This window comes from Amphiura filiformis, chromosome 2 (assembly GCF_039555335.1).
Source record: "Amphiura filiformis chromosome 2, Afil_fr2py, whole genome shotgun sequence".
Lineage (NCBI taxonomy): Eukaryota > Metazoa > Echinodermata > Ophiuroidea > Amphilepidida > Amphiuridae > Amphiura > Amphiura filiformis.
In genome coordinates, this window is record NC_092629.1 from 56,232,192 (window position 1) to 56,255,016 (window position 22,825).

Consider the following 22,825-nt stretch of genomic DNA (forward strand, 5'->3'; position numbering starts at 1 on the left):
TTCAAATTGTTGTGTTTCTTATTGTTTAAGTATGCAGTGCTTTTCACTACATATGTATATGTTTAAGGCCCAAAAAAGGTTTGTCTTTGATCCTTTGGCTAAAAACACTAAGTTCAATGCCTCTCCACAACACATCCCCAGCGTTCTGCCCAGAGAATGGAGGGCATAGCGGTTATTGTATAATATGTAAATATGGGTTATGCATGGAGAAAAATTGAAGATGGGGTTGTTGGTCAGACCATTCTCTTTAATAACAGATCCTGTGTCATATTCTGGGGTACCCAAAAAGGTGGCTTTGTTACATTTTGATGTGCAGCTTGGATTTCAAAACACTGTCTCTTGAGTATTCCTTCACTTAGAAGATTCAATTAGGTCTTAAATTGAGGCTAATTTATTCTATATTACTCATGTTTTAATCCCGTTTAAAAATATTTTTTAATTATTTTCTTATGACGCTTGGCATGAAATGTGCCAAGGGTGGCTGAGGATTAGGGGGAGGAGGATTAGGGGGAGGGATTCATATCGTAAATTTGATTTAAACCCCTCATTAAAAATTTGAATCTAGTAAAAAATGTCTAAATGAACTCCTAGACATCTAAACCAAGTAAATAAATACAGAAGTTCATTTAAAAGACCAATACTTGCTCAGAATGAGTGTAAATATGGAAAAAAGAGGTGGGGTTACATCCTCCCTACTTTGTGATTGTTTTTGCCTGCACTCTCTCATTTTTGAACTGATTTCCATAAAAAAGGTGTCAAAATGCTCAGGAGGATGAACCACTTCAAATGAGATGTGTAGGTAAAATGTTTGAACCATTTCATTTTTTTACTATGTAACACAAAGGTACCCCAGGTTGAGACACAGGACCAACAACATTGTTCTCTTCCCAGTGCAACAATGCTATATGCATGAGACATTTTAATTTTTAATACCTATGTTAATTACAAGTTGAGAGTCATATATTTCACACAAGTTTATCAGTGAGTCCCATTTCACCATTTTGGAAGAGATCAATAATATTACGGTTATCCTTTAGATTTTCAGTACCGGTATTACAAATAATCATTTGGAATGGATTTGTAAATATTAATGCAATGTGGATGCGGCCTATACACGTTCAATTTTATTGGGCAATATCAAAGACACTATATGAAGAGCTTTGTTTCAAAACCCCTTACATCCACTTTTGGCTGAAATTGAGTTAATGGCATGATAGTGTGAGTAAAAATACACATTTTGGTGGTTGTTTGACCTTCATACTACATTTTGTACCGTCCCTTCCGGAGGTATCGTATATTTCCCGTTTGGGAAATCTTAGGGAATTTCCGGAAATCTGAACTTAAAATGAATATAGAATTGTTTTGTTTTAATTTTTTTGATGTATAATAGTAGCCTGGAATGTTCTTTACCTATTAAAACCAAAAGGAACTGTTTTTGGGTCACTATGTTTGAAAAAATCATTTTAATAAACAAAAGCTTCGGAAATACCAAAAAAATGCCATTTTCCCGAATTTAATTAAAAATTCATAATTAAAAAAGTAAATGAGATATTTCAATTTTTCTTTTTGATTTTGAAAGCATTAGTCAAGTTACATAAAGTAGTGCAAACAAATGGGCTCAAATTTGATTGCAAAGGTGGTTTCTAGAAAACAGGTAAATTTATTTTGTTGCAAAACCCCTTACATCCACAAAAGGTGCGATATAAAATAAATAATAAAATAAATAGGAAGGCTTGAAAATTGTACCAAACCTATTCTTTTAGTTTCTATTCATCAACACTTTATCCAAACCCAAATTGAATCTAATCGAACAAGTAATACTTGCACAATTAAAAAAAGCTGTTTTTCTCAAAAAGTCTTCATATACAAAATCTACCATTGTGTACTGTACACATGATCATTAATAGTTCATAATGTTAGATTTTGTATCTTGGGTCTTTGATATTGATATATAAAATTGAACGTATATGGGCCGCTTAATCACAACATTCTGCGCATCTTTCATATTAGTTGTTATTCACAGTTAATGTATTTGAATTACATGTTCCACCAATTTTCAGTGAAATATTTGCTCTGCAAACCCAAATCTAAACACTCTTTTTCTATTGCAACTCTACATAATTTGAGTTTGTTACAGGATGGCATCAAACAGACTCGAAATTTGAAATCTCTGAAAACACAATTTAGTTTTTAGTCATTTATATCATTTATTATATTTTATATTATCTGCTGCTTGTATTTATGATAAGGATAATGAACTGAGTGCAATGCATTCGTCAAGATAATTGCACTTGCCATGGAGTTATTGCATTTAGCTTGAGAGCCGATAGGCTCGAAAGCTAAATGCAATAACTCCATGGCAAGTGCAATTATCTTGACGAATGCATTTGCACGAGTACATTATCCGTCATACAATTTGAGTGTAGGCCTATTAAAACAATAGGCAATATTAATTGCTGCATTCATTATATTAGTTTTAATATTAGGGAAAATATCTTACATTTTAAAAACACCGTCAGGACATTGACCAGCTACGTAGCATTTAACTGGTAAAGAAAATCAATCCCTGTAATCAATGGTATCGATTGCGCCATACGTCATACTTAGGTAACTTATTCACGCATGGTTTAATTGACTTGACTTTATGTTGTGATCATTTAATATCGTGGTTTCGAACACAGAGAGCACTGAACCAGTTGGAAACGATCGATTTAGATGTCAGACTAGTACTACGGTGAATATCAACTGGACTTTATAGCTCTATAATTTGAACTACTTATATTAAAACACACGACATTGGGATTTAACAATTTGTTCAGTATTATCATAGGCCTTCAAACACATGTGTTTGAAGGCCTATGGTATTATAAAGCATGATCATGATATTATGCGCTAGTGTGTGTTTCCTGTGCCCGGCTATGTTATTTTAGATATAGGCCTACATGTATTTCATTTGTAAAATGCTGAATATTTTGCAATGGTGTCATCTTGTATAATTATGATCCACCTGTTTTTGGCCCTTTTTAATTAATAGAAGCTCGATTATTCTCATTTGATGTTTGATTTATTTGAGGTCATTAATCATAATTTATGACAATGATATTTGCAAGGGTGCAACTCTACTAGTCTTATTACAAGACTGCCCTATCCCAACCCTAAACCCTAATCCTAAACTCCGTAAACGAGGACTGGACTCAAGTCTAGCGAGTTGCACCTTATTCGGTAATTGTACACTATTATAGAACACCGTTTGTAACTATACCATTTTAACACCACAGAATGTATATTCGTACTTTTTTGTTGGTATATATATCGAACAGACAATTATATAGTTATGTGATCTCTGTGTCTAAAGCGCCACCTAACTCTACTTTATGGTTATGTGAAAGTAGTATTTCTAGTATTTGAGCGTGCACGTATTATCTAGAATCTATTGTTTAGCGTGCAGGTTTTAGATAATGCATTGTTTAGCGTGCAGGTTTATATAATTTGGGCTGTGAAGGGTAGTTCGCGAAAATAATGCACGGGAGAAGAATACAAAACGATGAATAGAAACGGGCACTAGAAGTGTATTAATGTTTAATTCATTATTTGTCTTGTTATTATTTTTTTGTGACTCTTGAAGATGGAATTGCGCGCTCTATAAATTGTCATTATTTTTGTACCGTACATGAGCTGACTGTTTCTGTCATGTAAAATCACATGATATATATAATATTAGTATTCATATGATATCCTATGCAGAAGTGGGGATGTCAGATGTATCCCTGTTTATTGGTGTATATACTATTAGTCCCCCTCCCCACTTTTCAGTACAATATTGCGGTATTGATGTTATAGATACACCCACCAATATAAACTACACCTAAGGCAATATCTTTAACACATTCAAAATCAATGTCATTCTTATAGCAAGACTTCACTCCCTTATAAACCTTAAAGGCTCCCTCTACACATGATCCGCCTGTCACCACCATATCTCTCTCTTTGTATGACATAGGTGCTACAGGAATTGCACATGAAGACAACAGTAGAGCACACATGAAGATTCCAGTATGCCTCATGGTTCTCATAGTTCCTGGGAGATTCCTGAAATGAAATGATAATTATGATTTCATAAATGCAAACGGACAATGGGTAATATTATACTGACAAGATGTTACATATTGCTTAAAGTTTAGACTAAATGTTACACGAATCTGGAAAATGCATAATGTTATTGTTAAGGGAACACCCCTAATAAATCCACCATGCATCCACTTGCAACTTCACAAATAGTATGCCCAAAAGTTTGCAAAATTGCAGCATGACTCAAAATTGTTGAAAATTGCGCAATTCTGCAAGAAATTGTACAAGACTATCATAGGTTAACTAAGCATGGTCACAAAGTTCCCGCCAAAGTTGAGCAGACTCATCAATGAGGAAATTTGAGCCGACTTTATGCAATTTAGTCGTGTTTGGACAATTTGGTCATATGGGCAATTTACCCTGTTATAAGTTACCATCCATGACAAACCAGTCGTAAAGTCGGCCAATTTTTGGCTCCAAGCTTGCTTGACGAGCCTTGCTTGACGAGCCTAAGTGGACGCTGTATTTTGCTTCATTTTTCGGCCACTTCCGATGGTGCTTTTTTATGCTAAGGTTATTTCTGTGTGCGATATGTGCTTTTAAAATTGAGTTCCAACTTTCTATAAGTTATTTTTCAATCGATTGCACTCCATATTGGGTTGAAATGAGGTGGGGAAAGTAGTTATTTTATGAAAGAAAAATCCGAAATCGTCATAAGAAACGAGCAATTTCAATCCCTTTGCTTGGTTCCCTGTGTGTGCTAGAGATTATTTTGGTCCGTATAATTTATGTTGCGAGAAGATGACGGAAATAGACGGATTGCACTATTTTTCTTTGGCAAGTCAAGTGCACCTGTTATCTGAACACGGACCGAAAGTCATGCAAGCTCTTCGTATTTCATCACGCTCTTTGTAGATTTAATTGTTAGAAACAGTCAATTAAACCATATTGTGGACATGATTCTGAGGAGAAATTATATTTTCAATTTGATTTACCCCTTCGCAAAATTGAAAATTTTTCGTATTTTTCCATAGCAAAAACAGTCTAAATAAATGATGTTCCACTTTGCCCAACAATTTTATACTTCAGAATATCAAAGATTAATATGTTTTTCTCATGTTGATTCTGATTGGACGGTCCCAAGGTCATCATCATGAATGAATAATTCATAAGGGGGGGGGTGGCAGAAATAGAAAAGTTGAAATATAAAATGTACATAATTATTGAATTCAAATGTGACTGAACTTAGTGGTTTCAGAAATCATTGATCATGTTGTTTGAAAGTTGCAAAGTTTAATGTTTTACTCTGGCTGTGCAATATTAATCATGAGCTAAGATTTTGAGAGAAATCAAAAGGAATGTCAAGCAATCAAAGACAGCCGAGGGGGTGGGGGTGGATGAGGAGGGGAAATCACTTTTAAAAAAATTCCCCAATATCAGAAAAAGTTACCAAAAAAAATAATAATTTGACCCGATTGCTTACGGAAATTAGTAACAACTGTTGTAAGGGCATGAAACTGGGGTGGGTACAGTCAACATTTGGAGTCAAATTTTTGGAAGGTCAATTCAGGGTCACCAGGGTCATCTGAGGTCAAATTAGTAAAAACTATCGTATGGGTATGAAACTTGGTGGGTAGGCCTACAATCAACATTTATAGCCAATTTTTGTGAAGGTCATTTCGGGGTCATCTGAGGTCAAATTAGTAAAAACTGCCGAATGGACATGAAATTTGGTGGATACAGTCAACATTTGGAGTCAAATATTTGGAAGGTCATTTCGGGGTCACCAGGGGTTATCTGAGGTCGAATTAGTAAAAAATGTCGGATGGGCATGAAACTTGGTAGCTACAGTCAACATTTGGAGTCAAATTTTTGGAAGGTTATTTCAGGGTCACCAGGGGTCATCATCTGAGGTCAAATTAGTAAAAACTGTCGTATGGGCATGAAACTTGGTGGGTGCAGTCAACATTTAGAGCCAAATTTTGGAAAGGTCATTTCGGGGTCACTGGGGTCATTTGAGGTCAAATTAGTAAAAACTGTCGTATGGGCATGAAACTTGGTGGGTGCAGTCAACATTTAGAGCCAGATTTTGGGAAGGTCATTTCGGGGTCACCAAGGGTCATTTGAGGTCAAATTAGTAAAAACTGTCGTATGGGCATGAAACTTGGTGGGTGCAGTCAACATTTAGAGCCAAATATTGGGAAGGTCATTTCGGGGTCACCGGGGGTCATTTGAGGTCAAATTAGTCAAAACTGTCATATGGGTATGAAACTTGGTGGGTGTAGTCAACATTTAGAGCCAAATTTTGGAAAGGTCATTTCAGGGGTCACTGGGGGTCATTTGAGGTCAAATTAGTAAAAACTGTTGGATGGGCATGAAACTTGGTGGGTGCAGTCAACATTTAGAGTCAAATTTTGGGAAGGTCATTTCGGGGTCACCAAGGGTCATTTGAGGTCAAATTAGTAAAACTCGTATGGGCATGAAACTTGGTGGATGCAGTCAACATTTAGAGCCAAATATTGGGAAGATCATTTCGGGGTCACCAGGGGTTATTTGAGGTCAAATTAGTAAAAACTGTCTTATGGGTATGAAACTTGGTGGGTGTAGTCAACATTTAGAGCCACATTTTAAGAAGGTAATTTCGGGGTCACCAGGGGTCGTTTGTGGTCAAATTAGTAAAAACTGTTGTATGTGCATGAAACTTGGTGGGTGCAGTCAACATTCAGAGTCAAATTTTTGGAAGGTCATTTCAGGGTCACCATGGGTCATCTGAGGTCAAATTAGTAACAATTGTCGTATGGGCATGAAACTTTGTGGGTATAGTCAACATTTGGAGTCAAATTATTAAAAGGTCATTTTGGGGTCATCTGAGGTCTAATTCGTAAAAACTGTCATATGGGTATGAAACTTGGTGGGTACAGTCAACATTTTGAGTCAAATTTTTGGAAGGTCATTTGGGGTCACTAGGAGTCATTTGAGGTCAAATTAGTAAAATCTGTCTCATGAGCATGAAACTTGGTGGGTACAGTCAACATTTGGAGTTTAACTTTTTGGAGGTCATTTTGGGGTCACCAGGGTCATCTGAGGTCAACTTAGTAAAAACTGTCGGATGGGCATGAATCTTGGCGGGCCGGGTACAGTCGCCATTTAGAGCCCAATTTTGGGAAGGTCATTTCAGGGTCACCTGAGGTCATCCAGGGGTCATTTAAAGTCAAATTAGTAAAACTGTTATATGAGCATGAAACATGGTAGGTAGGGCCTACAGTCAACATTTAGAGCCAAATTTATGGAAGGTCATTTCAGGGTCACCATGGGTCATCTGAGGTCAATTTAGTAACAGCTGTCACATGGGCATGAAACTTTGTGGGTACAGTCAACATTTGGAGTCAAATTTGTGGAAGGTCATTTCAGGTCACCAGGGTCATCTGAGGTAAAATTAGTAAAAACTTTTGGACAGACATGAAACTTGGTGGATGCATTCAACATTTGCAGTCACATTTTTGGAAGGTCATTTTGGGGTCACCAGGGGTTATCTGAGGTCAAATGAGTAAAAACTGTTGAATAGGCATGAAACCTGGTGGGTCACTGTTTAGAGCTAAAGTTTTGGAAGGCCATTTCAGGGTCACCTGGGGTCAACTGAGATCAAATTAGTATAAACAGACAACACTATTCTTGACATTGGCCTATGTATTTTGATCAGTTTCAGTCCATTTGGACCCATTTCTATCCAATTCCACCCGATTCGATTCATGTCGCTAAATAGTAATTCCCTATGATGTATTCTTATATTAGGGATGACCAATGAACCATCAACTCCCATAGACATGCAGGGAGCTCTTACTGTGCACTGCTTGCACAGACATTTCTAAATTGATCCCATTCTTTTATTTTTCAATATTTTTCTGTAAAAATTGGGGAAGTTAATGCCAATTATATTTTGTAACTATCTTGCAAATTACAGCAACATAACCTATTTCATTTTCCTGTAAGTGCGAGTCAAATTTGGTCCATCGCCACAGTGCGCTTAATTGCCAGTGGCTGAGTTCAGCACTGCTCAAGAATGGCACAAAATATTCATGTCAATAATTTCAGGTGAAAAACGTGGCCTACTGAGCTGTAATTTGGCAGAGTTGCCAGTAATACCTCTATCATACCCTCTGTAAAAAGGAAAAAAAAAAATGAACAAGCAGATCTCGAGTTACAAATTAAATCACCAGCTTCCCTTTGGAATTTCCATACTCCTTTCGAATCATGGTAAGAAGACACCTTTCTGCACATAAATGTGAAGTTTCGTTGTATTTCTCACCTGATTTCAACCCTAAACGTTTTCTTATATTTAGGCCTATACCATCTACAACTTGCTGCTGGCTATACCTTGTTTAGAACTTTCAAAAGAAGTACCTGAATGTGCAACCATAACTGTTTCAAAATAGCCCGCGAAAGTCATGCAGGTAACCCCGAGGTCATGTATTGAATTGTTTTGAATGAGGAATACTACGGGAACCAGCACCTTTTGTTAGAAGTCACACATGAGCACGATGAGTGAAGTGGATAACCTCTATTGTTGTGAATGAGTCAATGACCTTCAATGACACTTAAGATTTAATTTGCATACACCTACTAATTGGTCATATTAAACCCAATAACATTGACATTTTTGGTTGTGAAGTTTACCTGGACTTTGATTTTGCAATTTTGATTTTGTGCCATATCGGCCATCTTGGATGATTTTTGGCAAAATGTTCTCTAAATGCATGATTTCAATGCCTCGGTTTGAAAAAATTATTTATGCCATTGACTAGTAAAGTGCCATTTCATAAGAAACCCCTTTGATACTTTCACAATATGCTTGTTTCATGTTTGCATATATGTTAAAATAAAGAAATATATAAAGGTAAATATATGCTTATGCCAATTTTGCTCCCAATTGATATTTTTGGACCTTGTCATTTTATTTCGTTCCAATGACCGGTCAGAATGGGAAACTTTGAAAATTCATAATTCGAAAAGTTTTTGACCGATTTTGACAATTTAACCACCAAAATACTTCTATTAATGACTTCTATCCAGAAAACAATATTTTGTAGCAATAGGGGCAACATGAAATTTTGATGGTTATCCCTACTTATATGCTCTGCAAATGAGATGTACCCATTGAATGTGATCTGTCACATTGCACAATCGACTCCAAGAACAATTACTTTCACTGTTACGAAAAAGCGCAGAGCCACAGCGCCATTGGTGCTCTTGTTTTCTCAGTTACAGTGTAAAATGTACATGAAGGTCATATTCATAGGTACCATATGTTGGTGCAAAATGTATCTCATTTTGCTAGTGCTAGTCAAACACCTTTCAAACCAATCAATAATCTTATTGTTGAAGAGGATAATAAGCTTGTACCTATGGCTATACAATTCCTAAATAGCTCCTGTCTTGGTTTGCTTTGGCTAAATCCTGTTCATCAGTGGTGGGTTACAAAGCATTGTATTTTGTCTAGGTATGTATAACCAACAATTAACAATGAGAGGACATTCCTGAACCTCGTTGACTTGGGGATGACTTCCAAGCATGTGGAAAAAGAGACATATATATCACCAATTAATTTAGGTACCTGTTGTTCAACAAACTGTAATTTCGCTTCTGGATATTGTTTGAAGTCAAATGATATATCATTTCAAATGATATATATTCTCTATTTATATAAGACGAAAACAAGCAAAATTGACTGATACGACCGTTTTGTGGTGGACGGTCACATATTGGGGGTGGGGGATATATGACTGGTCAACGGACTTGGTGTTTGTGTGGGGTGGTCATATCTTGTCACATTAACTATGGCGCCCATTAGACCTCAGATGACTCATGATGACCTTCAAATGAAAATAAAAATTTGTGTTTGAACATTTTCCATATCCAAGTTTTATGGAAATGCAACAATCTTTACTTATGACGATGTAAATCCATATATTTGACGTATTTGACCTCAGCAGATGACCCCTGCTGACCTTGGTGGGTGAAGGGTATCATGGTGGGTAGATGTCATGGTGGGTCAAGGGCTAATATAGTTGGTAAAGGTTGGTCAAAGGGATGGTGTCATGTTTGACCCTTAGGTGTCAAATGAAAGAGAGAGAGAAATAATAATATTAAATAATAATAATAATACTAAATATGCGGGTGGCAGGATCATCAGCGAAAAACAAAACCGTATCTCAATACTTACCGGAATATTATGTCAACTTGAGTGGAGAACCTTCTGAAGTTGTACAATGTCAGTCAGGGCTGTACATGTGGTTGCGCTTTTACAATATCCCTTTCTGCTTGAAGTTGAAGTTACTGGTTGGATTTGAATTTTTCATCTGACTGTAAACCATAGAGTCTGCCTAGATGCGTGAGCGTATCACCTCGATTTAGGTATTTGCTGCATAATAATTAAATGAAATAACACAATTAAGGGCTGTGCAATAATTATTTACCCCATTTCGGGGGTAAAATTTCAAACGGCTCGCCAAAATCGCTTGCCCCCCTCTCGGCCCGCCAAAATTGCTTGCCTCCCCCTCTCGGCCCGCCAAAAAGTCTTTGCCCCCCCCCCCTTGAACATGCCAAATTTTTGGGATCCCAATTTGCAAACCTTAAATGGTCTAGATGTATGTTGCGAGCGCAGCGAGCAGGAAAATTTGCATATTTAAGCGTTTCCGTACTGTTTTCCTAAGCCTTTTTAGAGCGTTTTATTAAAAAGGCGCCCCATGAATGTGTGCCAAAAATCGCTTGCCCCCCTCTCGGCTTGCCAAAAATTGCTTGCCCCCCTTTCGGCTCGCCAAAAATGTCTTGCCCCCCCAATTTTACCCTCCCCAGGGCTCATAATTATTGCACAGCCCCTAATAAATACATGAATACAGCGGAGACTCGGTATAGCATTCATTTCCACATACTTACAAAGTATGATGTTAAGTTGCATAATTTTTATTTTGCATAAAGAAACACCGCGCGATGTGTGTTGTAAGGGTGCATACTACCAAATTACTGTCCCGCATCATCAACAGAAACATACAGTCATGCAGCGTACACTTAAGTGTGAAACATGTGTTTGAACCTGTATAGGCCTACTAGTCTCAGGTTTGAACAAGAACACTAATGCAGAATACACCCCATGCAGCCTACGCCTATACGCAAGGGGGTGACACTAAATTCACGGTTGTTCTATTAGCAACGCAAAATCTATGAAAAATTCAGCTGGTTTACTAGATAGAAAGTGAGGCCAGTTATTGATCCGTTATAGCTCGTTATGAATAATTCATGTTCGACCCCTTGGATCATGTTAATTGAGTTTGGCAAATAACAACGTTGTTAGTTTTGCGAACTTTGCCTGTTCAATGAGAGTATAGCGCGCCCCCAATACATCTGGGCACAAACCAGGCGAAAACGATCCAGTTTAATGAAATGGCGGACGGGTATTCCCATCAGGCACCAGTGATGTTTTTTCAAAGAAAGTCTACTAATTTGATATGAAATGACATTTTGCAATAGCAAAGTCAAAATTAGGACTTGCTGTCAATAATATGAAGGAAATATGTGACAGAGGCAAGGTGGGAAATACAAGTAGTATTTAAGTTATAATAACCTTTGATACCCGACCTGACCTTCCATCATGGCGCCATGATTCGTCTTATGTATTTCTATTATGCTCTCAAGTAAAATAAAATACCAATCTGCACTGAGCAGACAATGTTACTTGGCTCCCAGCATGAATTATTGATTTTATACGGAGGTAAAGAAATGCACAGTGTATGTGCATGATGTGCAAGCATACCAAATATTTACGGTAAATCTGAATAGTGGTCACATGTGGACATATCATGTGTTCGGGAAATCACGTGGTAACATTTTAAGATTTCAGGCTTGTTTACTAGTTAATTGCCATTTGTACTCTTTATTATTTATCTTTGTTAATTAACATATATTTTAAATGCTGATAAATCGTGGTTGGCTGCCCATGATATCTGTTAAATTCAATGTTTTATGAATATAATTCTACCACGCAGAGGGGGTCACGCAGCAGAATTTCACATCACCTGACTTAGCTAGATTTCGAAGCTCTGCTCTTCAAATTCATGTAACTTTCAAAGTTTATACATTTAATATATTTAATATGATACTAATTTTTGTTATAACCAACTGGTACACGAAATATACTAGCTTATTACCTATACAGAAAGGTGATTATCAGCCTTCACTCAGCAAATTGACATGCCCGGCATATGCAGCCATTCTCCGTCTGGATTACATGACTGTCGCCCTCAATACGTCTGGGCACAAATTTAAATAACAATACGCTATTTACATATCAATGCGGCCTCATGCTAATTAAAGCTGCCCCATCCAGGAGTTCATCTATGGCCTATACGGTAGGTCTGACCATGGAGGTATATAAATAAATGGAGAATGATCCAGCCAAGCCTCTTTTGTACTACGTTGGTTATGACCAATTATTGTTGAATAGGCAATTTCAGGTTTATATTGATTATGCTAAGCTGATTACATTGTGAAGTCTGTTTCACTGGCCATTGATTTCAATGGGGTAAAATGAAGTTTATACTTATTGGAAATTAAGTGCTCATGTTTCATAAAATTTTGATATCAAAATCTCATTTTCGCCAAAAATTGAGTGCTTAAATTGCATCAAGAAATCAGTCTTTTTGAAAAAAGAAACACCTTATCTGTTGTCATCTTGTGACTCCCTACATTTTGGTCATGAAAATTGAATTATGACTTTTTTTTCCAAAAAGTTATGACCCCCCCCTGTATATTTGGAACCCTCCTCCAAAGAAAATGATAGCCTCCTAATAATATTAATAATCATTTAGGCCTAAATACTGATAATTATTTATTATACAATGAGAAGTTTAATGATGATGATTTAGGCGGCCTATACGATTTCATGACAATAGGCCTACAGAATTTCAATAACATGACATATCCGTCATGGCACTCAATCAATTTGACCCGAAGCTTCAACCAAAATCACGATTATCATACACTAAACTATGAGAAACTGTTTAAACAAAGTATATAGGGCCTATACATTCCGTAAATCAATTTCTCTCTAGAAAAGATTGTCTGATCATCACTTTTGCTTGAATTCCGAAGTACTTCCGGTAAATTTTGCTCGCTCGTAACTCAAATGGCCCAAATTGGCCCAACATAATTGTTTCACAATCGGAAGGTAAAAACGTTTTGCTTTCATTTGCACTATATTTGAACTCCCTCAGACCCCCTTAAAAGCTTGATATATGAACATGAAAACTAAGTATATTTGCCAAGTTACGGCACAACTAGTGTAGAAAACAGTTTCATAACTTGAGAACAGAACATCCGAATTTCTTCGGGTTTTCGCACGATCATACATTGAAACTATAAGCTATCAAAACTGGTGACTTTGAACTAGCTGATTGACTAGCTGACGTCATTATACAGTCTCTTTTACAAGGCTTCCGGTACGGGTCAATGTAGGGTCAATTCCTATGAGGAAATTTTGGGAGTGACAATCAATGAACCATGGTAGAGGCTCATAACCATCGTGGAGATCAATAGCTTGGCTGAAGTGGCTGGTCAATTCAAGTTTGGTGACTCATTGAATAGAGGTAACGGGATAATCTCCACTTAGAAGATTAGAATTCTGGCGATCATTCTCCATTTATTTATATACCTCCATGGTCTGACCAAACACGGAGAAGCTGAAGGTCACTCTTCTACCTGACCAGCATGCCAATCCCTCAGAATTTAGACAACAGCAGGTCAAGGCTGTGTATGTGTTTTTCGGTATCGGCCGCTTTAGGGGCAGAATGGATACGGTCACTGTTCTAATATTCTCTACTTTCAAAGAATAATTTATATGTAGCCTAATACTTTAGGATTGTGGAGACACTACAGATATTGCTAATTCATTTGTTACATACACTATCCGCTATATTTTACCTTTTAAAATATAAAGTTACCAATCATTGTGACATGCGCCCTTATTCACAAACACGAACTGCACGGGGTTTCCCAGCAAAATTTGTATTTTTTCATAGTGACCGTAAAGTCGGCTTTGCATATTATGTAAAACTACATAAAGTATGTAATTTTGCAGATGCAAAATATTATATTTTGCAAAGGTATGTGGTTTTGCACGCAGCACCGGGGCGGAGACTCGGTCGGAATCGGAATTTACTAGTCTCAGAGTAGACCCTACATAGGCCTATATGATACAGGGTGTCTCAAAATAAAAGTACTCTCTGTAATTCTAGAAAATTCTAGAAAATATAGTTTTGTAACATGTCCTAAATTTTTAGCTAATTTAGGTGTTTGAAAATATTCGCACTTCAATGGTGTTTTAGGAAGGAAGGGCACGGCACGGCCTGCAAAATTTTCTGTGTAGATCGAATGCATCTTTTACTGACAATCACTCACTTGTGTACCGCTCTCTTGCGAAGGACATTAAAGCTAAACCACTTGACGGATATTTTTTTGTACTTGATGTACCTCCCTGATATGTAAATGACTAGATAACACCAAAACAAAAATGAAGAAATTATTTCCAAACCGTGTTAAGTCTACAACCATTATGTTTCTCATTTTCAAGAATGCTGGTTAACAATATGCCTACTATTGTCTCATTTGGGAAACAAAGGCGAACACAGTATTGTTAACTTGCGTTTGCTTTTTAATCGTTCACCCAATTGAAACTATATACCAGCTCATTGCAATATCGCACAGGTAAAACAGAAACATGTGTAGTGTGGATTTAACCAGAGAAGATCTGATTTACCATAGTAGAGCTGTTTTCAATGAGTGTTATCTTGGTTTAATAGCCTTTAATGGGGTTTAAGTCCTGCAAAGGTCGTTGTGAATTCTACTGTAGACATAACTGCATCATGTGTGTATATGCATGTGAAAAAGAGGGCATGAATAGAAATTAATATTATCTAGACCACTTAACACACACTTTGGTCCTGATGGGACCAGGCTCAATCAAAATGCTTATGGCCTATATGAAGAGAAAAGAAAGATACAGGATTGAGAAAAAAAGAGCAAGGAAAAGAAAGGCCACTCCCAACAAATCTATTGTACGATTTTACTCTAAGTCATTGGGTCGAGAAATAAGAAATTGGGAATTCTTTATATTCCATGCCCTGCCCCGATTCAAAGTCTGTCTGGAAGCATTAACACCCGATTTCCAATCCACCCGAATATTGGCTAGACCTACTAGGCCTACTCATTGAGTTCAGAAAGTCCCCTTTGCGGCAATTATTCAGCATTTTGGGTAAAGGATAACAAAATTAAAATTGGAAGTAAATCGATGGCTTTAAAGCAGGCGTTGACCAATTTTGGTCAAAGTCCATTTTTAACATGCACGCAATGTTTGTCCACAATCATGATAACGGAACACAGTTCTGTAGCATATATCTGAAAGCGGCGCTCACAATAATATGTCTCTTATTTGCACTTGTTACAGATTCCACTGCTTGGCAGCTCTTGCTCTCGCTCTTCGAGTATTCAATCTATATTACAATGTGTCCCATAAAAAGGTTACATGTAGAAAATGAACCGCATTTTGTGATGATACAACAAAATAATGTCTTTTTTTTTTCAGATGTTATTTATTCATTCTTCTTGTAACTGTTTGCTAAGTTTCAATTCCGTAACTTGAACGCAACTTATGAGCGCAAGATGATAGGGGTGTCTAGAGTGGCGAACCATCAAAATATCGCACAACGAAAGTTGAACACAACCACACCTTTGTTTTCAGATTTTTTCTTTATTACTTTTTATGTTTCTCTTATTTTTCATTGTTGAACTTATTGCAAAAAAGAAACATATTGAAAAATTAAATAATGTACACTGAGCTTTTAGAGCTTCTTGACTCTTGGTGGTAACAAATAAAAGAAGATGGTTATTGGAGAAGAACACGTTTTGGTGAAAGCAGTACTGCACGCCGTATCTCATGTCTTCGACATAGTGAAATGAATAACAATCTTTTGCATTTAGGCCTTGTTTGGATTTTGTTGTCTCGAAATCGCTGCTGTTTGTCCTTACATTCAGGCTGACTGAACTCCTGAAATAAAACTGAACAAGTTTTATTCTTTGTTTAGCAGAATAAAATACTGCATCTGCCATGCTATGGCTGGGCCTACTTAAGTGCCCCGCCAAATGCACGGTGGCTGCGACGGTGGTATAATGAACCTCGTGCTGCATTATGTCACGTAAAGAGCTTGGTCAGGAATGCCTGGAATGCATGCTAAATACGTAGTTTGTGAACTTGACATTCACAGGGGTACTAGTAGAGGGTACATAGATTATGTCATGAAAAGAATATTTATATTTGTTAGGATTAACTTGGATTATTTTCAAAAATCTACATGTAACCTTTATTTTGGGACACCCAGTATTTATGAAATAAGCGTTTTCTCATTTGATGTTTTTGGTCTTAATCCTGGAATTATGGAAACTCTTGGGCCTTATAACTCCTAAATTGTTTGTCTAAAGTATATAAAAGTGTTCAAATTTAGAATGCCAAAGACTTTTTTGTTTCGCTAAATTGACCAAATACTCTGCCATCCCAGTCACACGCCCTTTCAACGTGTCAAATAGTACCCCTCCCTAATTACACTATGTCGGATTATTTTGGGAGCCCAAATCTGTCATGTATAGGCCTATGCCCGGCACTCCCCTATAATTCACCCGGGGTACACATGCCCTCTTACAAAGTTCTTGCGGTTCAATGGAGCGCATGAAACACGTTACTCGCGCGTCCAAGAACAAAGACCGAACTTGTCAAAAAGCTTCAAAAATACTATACTATTTCAGACTTAAAACATGTTAAAGACCATAACATACTGCATACGTACCGGTGACACGCCTTTCTAGCAACTATAAAAAGACTAAAACAGGCAAATTAAATTTTCCTACCTGATAGGGGGCCTACTTGCTAATTCCTCACTATAGTCTTTCACTATTATCAGCCTGTCCTCTGATTAGTAAGAAGCAACATTTGTTGCCAAAACCACGATCTTCTTAACAAATCTAGGGCCTACATGAGCAGGCCTATTATACTAGTATAAGTAGTATTCACAACCTGAGCATAAAAAATTGTATACAAAATATATAGTAGCTTATCGTATTACTATGTATTTAGGCCTACGTGTACTTTAATAATTGGTGTATATTAAACTCAACGTAATGCAAATAGGGGAATTTTACTATTGCGACAACGGCGAGTAGGGACGCAACATTTGACTTCGGGGGGCACAGTTTTGAAGAAAAAATTCCCCCAATTAATGAGCAAAAAATACTTTCCCCGCAATCACTAATAAAAACTCTATCCTCACAATCAACAATAGCCTTAATGCATGAAAAAAAAAATACCTGGACAATACGTAGTGTCAGTGGCGTAGCGTCATAAGGGCACGGGGGGCACATGCACCCCAATCGGTTGCAAAATTTAGAAAATCCCATAGGAAAGTTGCCCAAAAAAACGGCTTGTGCCCCCCCCCCATCAGACCCGGTGCCCGCGCCCCAATCATGGTCGGTGCCCCCCACACACACACCCCCACACAAACACACCCCATTATGACCCACGCTACGCCACTGCGTTGTGTAACAAAAATTCTCTTCATAGGGGAATTAGGGGAATGTCAATTTCCCAGTAAAAGTTATCACGAAGTTGTGGGTCATAGGCCTATTCAAAAACATGATGCGTTTTCTGGGAGACTTTTATGAATACGATTCCTATAATTAAAGGAGAATTTTGCGATGGTAGCATCCCTCTTTATAGGGCACGGTTCAATATATCAACGAAAAAAGCTTTAACTTTCAGGAGCAGCCTGTATTGTCCTGCTCAATTGTACTGATTTGTACACGCTGGTTGTCAGGGTGGTTTTACAGAGGGCACGAGTTGATTCTATAACTCAACCACAAAAGAAAATTGTAATCCCCTAAACTCCTCATTCTAAAAAGTGCAAGTACATTTTAATGTGTCTCTCTTATTAATGTGTCCGTCGGCAAATAATATTGCTATGCGTCCTGAAAATGCTCAGTGCGTTTCTATCGCACTTGGGGAGTGTTCATTAATACTTTGGTAGGGGGGCTGGTCTTCCTCAAATTTTTCGCTCGAAAACTTTTTGACCCCCCCACTCGATGGACCGCTAAACTTTTTGACCCCCCTTTTGACAGACAAACCTTTTTGACACCGTTATCGTATAACAAACATAATACTTAATAGTGTTGTTTCCAGTGGTGTGGTATCTGGGCCACATGTCATTGAGGGAGGCAAATGTTTGAAAAATGTTTGATGGGACAATTGCGCATGAAATACAAGGAAATTTTCATTTTATACTTAATTTAGATTTGTCCCAAATCAGGGTGTTTATCTGATTTTACAGGGATAAATGAAATAGAGGATTTATTTGGAGATTCATCGGCACATCAGCATAATTTGGATCCGTGGCTATTATGATAGTACAAATTTGGCCATATTGAGGCCGGGATTGAGGCTTGAATGGTCAAATATTGTTAAAATTGGAACAATATGCAAAAAGCTAAAATGGTCAAATATGAGATTAATTTGGTCACGCAAATGTACACAGGTATCGGTTTTGCCCCCAAAGACCGTGGTACCTGGGCCTGTGCCCACTCTGCCGTAGTGGTAAATCTACCCATGGGCCTATGTGTACAAAATAATTGTGCAATGAGAAATCGTAGACTGAAGTGTGCAGTTTACGTGCAAAGAAATCCAATTTATTTGCAATATTTTTTTGTTTCAGTTGTATTTTGATCAGATTGGTACATAATCATATTTGTAGCCACGGTACTTTGAAGAGATAAAATTCTATGATAAAAAGTGCCAGTATTTCTTAGACCAACTCAGATGTTGCACATGTTGCTGATCATCTAAATGTTGCATTAATTAATAGATATGTGTACACTAAGTGCCATCATTTTTTCAAACAAAAGCTCTGAAAACTAAAACTTGCCTATTTTAAAAGTGATATAGAGGGTCTCAATGCGCGCGACAATTTTGGGTTTTGAAGAGGAAAACTTTTTTGCCCCCCCCCTTCCTACCACCTAACACTTTTTGGTCCCCCCTCTTTTAAGATCCAAAACCTTTTGGCCCCCCCCCCTCCCGTTTTACCAGCCCCCCCACCAAAGTATTTCTGAACACTCCCTTGAATAGCAGGTTGATCTTAACATTCAGGTCTGTGTCATTAACTCTGGAAATAACCTCTTGTAACTTCCTTTCGGCTTAAAATTGTAACCCACAGTGTCGACGGCTAGTATGAACAGACGTACCTACATACTTATGTTAACCACAGTTTCCGAATTCGACATCCTCACTTAGACAACGGAAGTAATAAAAGTATGGAAATACAGTGCGCAAAAGAATTAAGGTACCAGTTATGTTTACCTCTTTATATCCTAAACAAAGACAAGCGTTTTAAAATTAAAACAAACAGGCAATACCTGTAATTTTTAGCTCTGATTTAAAAGTAGACGAGGTATTGTTGGTCGAAGCATGCAGCCCAAAAAAAAAAATCGATTTTCATTTCTAAATCAATAAATTATTGAAAAATACTACTTTGATGTTTTGCAGAAGTTCATTCCACAAATCATATACTTTAAAAACTTGCTTTATTTATTGTTGTTAATGAGTTATGTACGTTTTACAAAAGTGTTGTTGTTTCAGCCCTCTTTACAACATAACTCAAGAACCACAGGACCTACAAAAAGTATATCTGTGATATTTGAATTCTTCTACACATTCGCTATGAAATGATCAATGCAATTTTTGGCAAAGCTCACTACCATTCGCAATATGTTGTGAACTACCAAATCGCAACAGTTTAAAATAGTTTAAGACCTCATTTGTTGAAATTGGTTGAGAATTAAAGAAACGGTGATCTAAAACTATAAAGAGGGAACGAAATCGAATGTTACTTTCATGTTCTAATCAATGAAAGCACGACACTAGTTTTAATGTGCTAATCAATGGAAAGCACATGCTAGTTCTCTTGTTCGAGAACAAATCAATATGGAGCAAACTGTAACTTTTAAATTGGCATCTTCCTTGGGTTTTTGGATCATCGTGTCTATATTTCTTGAACAATTTCAACGAATGAGGTCTTAAATCCGAGCTAAAAGATGCAGCTATGGTTGCTGGTTCCAATTATCTGTCTTTATTTAGGATATACAGGGGTGAACATAAATGGTAACTCGTTTTGATGTCAGATTTGTCTTTATCAGATTTCTTTCACATTTGCCATTTACTCTAGGCTCTATGGGGGAGTTCGTGGCCATCTCTCTTGTACTCGGTCAACCATGATTTTATTGTTGTACACGTCAAGGGCTTTCAGAAAAAATTGGGTGATTGATCTGAATTTGCCTAACTTTTTCTATAGAGGGCGTTTTTCAAAATGGCCGCCAAAAGTATTACTTTTGACAATATCTCAGTTTCTGGAGAGCGTAGAGACACGATTTTGGTGTCTATACCTATGTTTTAACTACCAAGGAATCCTATAAGACCAGTTGTTTAGTCACTGACACCTCCTTTGAGGCAGCCATCTTGAATGGCCGACAAAAAATAAGATTGTTATTTATAACTTGGTTATTTATAAGCAAAGAGTCATAGTTTACCCAGCAAACACAAAAACGTTTTAAAAACGTTTTAAATAAGTTATATTTTGGCTTTTGGTTTAGGTAAAAACGTTTTAATAACATTAAAATGTCGGGTTATATAAAGGTCATGATAACGTTTTAAAACATTTTGTATGAAAACACACTACAACAATATTTTTGAATGTTTTCAAAAATGTTATTGTAAACTATTTTTGCAAACATTTTTGCCAAATATTGTGTCAATACTTAAATAACATTATGTTAAAACATTTGAACCCAGCAAACACAGAAATGTTCTTAAAATGTTTTTTTCAAAACCTTTTAATAACATTTAAATGTCGGGTTATATAAAGGTCATAAAAACGTTTTTAAAATGTTATTGAAAATATTTTGGGTAAACATTTTTCGCAAAATATTTTTTCAACCCCAAAATAACATTCTGTTTAGAATGTTTTGTATCAAGTTTTCAAGAATGTTTTTGGAATGTTATTAAAACGTTTTATACCCTTTATATAACCCGACATTTAAACGTTTTCTGTAAAACATTTTGTGTTTGCTGAGCAGTAGATTATCAAAAAATGTTTTTTAAGGTTATGAAAACGTTTTATACTCTTAATATACCCTTTATATAACCCGACATTTAAACGTTTTCTAACAACCTTTTATAACCTTTTGCGAATGATGTCGAAAACGTTTTGTGTTTGCTGGGTAGGTGACTATACTTTTGTTTGTAAGGGGCTGTGCAATAATTATGAGCCCTGGGGTGGTGAAATTGGGGGGGGGGCAAGAATGTTTTGGCGAGCCAAAAGGGGAGGGGGCAAGCAATTTTTGGCCAGCCGAAAGGGGGGGGCAAGCGATTTTTGGCACGCATTCATGGGGTGCCTTTTAAATAAAACGCTCTAAAAAGGCTTAGGAAAACAGTACGGAAACGCTTTAATATGCAACATATATCTAGACCATTTAAGGTTTGCAAATTGGGATCCCAAAAATTTGGCATGTGTAAAGGAGGGGGGGGGGCAAAGATTTTTTTACGGGCCGAGAGGGTGGGGGGGGCAAGCGATTTTGGCAGGCCAAGAGGGGGGGCAAGCGATTTTGGCGAGCCGTTTGGAAATTTTACCCCCCAGGGGCTCATAATTATTGCACAGCTAAGGTCTTATAGTATCCAATGAGAGCATTAAGAATATCTTACATTTGTATTCATTAAGTTTAACATCTACATGATTTTGTCCATGCTTGAAATGCATTTTATATGGTATAATACTATTCAAATCAGACCTAAGTTCACATGACTATTAACCTGGCAGTTTCGTCTGGTCGACAAAGTTTCTCAGGAGCCTCCAAAACTGTCATTATTAGGCATTAGGCACTTAAACTTAGGTTGTGATTGAAAGAAAACGGTACCAATTTACCATATGATAAGTAAGGAACTTGATTATCTTCAATAATAGCCCGGAATAATAAGCTATAATAGTTCATATATAATTGTCTATCAGGTCAGTTGTGGAGATTTCTACAGCGTTCTGTCTTCTGACACTTGCAGAATACACTGCATTTCATATACCATTGCTGCACGGCAAGGACAAGTTACACGAGCACATTTGCCGCAATGACACACCACACTCCAACATGGCTCCAATGATCTCCATGATGTTGAAGGAAGAATGTTTCCATTCTCATGTAGAAAACCATAGTCTAGTGGATCTAGATCCGCTGTTTGAACGTTGAGTTGCCTATCCAGAACATGCATGGTGACATATGCATTGAAGAATGCACGGTAGATGTGAGGTTCCAAACCTTTAGATATTGGTGGCAGACTCTGGTGTGAAGCTGACTTTGAGAAGTAAAACTCATGTGCTCTGAGTTGCAGAAAATTACTGGACTTGTTTCCAGCATCTATGACTTGCACCAAGTACTGTTCTGCTTGCTGGATAGAAGAAGGACCTAGTGTTGTTGTTGCGCCAAATCCTTGCAAGTAAACCACAGGTTTGGCCTTGAGGACTGCTTTCTTTGTGCCTATTTTACTGGTGATGTCTCATCATGTGAGGCTATGTAGCGCAGGAAACACTGTGCACATCTGAGGGCCCAATCTTGCATACATAATGTGGAC

At 37.2% G+C, this 22,825-nt stretch overlaps 1 long non-coding RNA gene across 1 annotated transcript; it reads right to left on the reverse strand.

Moving 5' to 3' along the window:
• Window positions 1-2,905: 2,905 nt before the first annotated feature.
• LOC140146422 (uncharacterized) lies at window positions 2,906-17,176 on the reverse strand. Its single transcript, XR_011858235.1, has 3 exons — window positions 17,017-17,176; window positions 10,289-10,486; window positions 2,906-4,089 (listed from the first exon to the last, which is right to left on the reverse strand). It is a non-coding gene; the product is annotated as an uncharacterized lncRNA (long non-coding RNA).
• Between the last annotated feature and the right edge of the window lie 5,649 nt (window positions 17,177-22,825).